Raw genomic sequence first — 266 nt, 5'->3', positions numbered from 1 at the left:
CCCCCCCCCCCCCGCAGCCTCCCCAGGGCTGGCGGAGGATCACAACCCGCCATAACCCCCCCCCATGCACCCTCTTCAGGCCTCTCTCTGTGCTCTGAGGATGCAGCCCCCTCCATCCCTTTTCCCATTCCTTCTCCCCCAGGAAGGCCAAACTCTGTGTGTCCCCCCCCCAGCACCGCTCCCCAGCACCACAGCCATAGCCCCGGGCTGCAGGCAGGAGCGGGCCCAGCCCCTTGCCCCCCCCTCACTCAGGTACGTCCCCCCCC

This window comes from Centrocercus urophasianus, unplaced genomic scaffold, assembly GCF_019232065.1.
Source record: "Centrocercus urophasianus isolate 14NV4802_14NV808 unplaced genomic scaffold, USGS_Curo_1.0 seq_40, whole genome shotgun sequence".
In the NCBI taxonomy this organism is placed as follows: domain Eukaryota; kingdom Metazoa; phylum Chordata; class Aves; order Galliformes; family Phasianidae; genus Centrocercus; species Centrocercus urophasianus.
Note: the sequence above shows the minus strand (reverse complement) of the source record.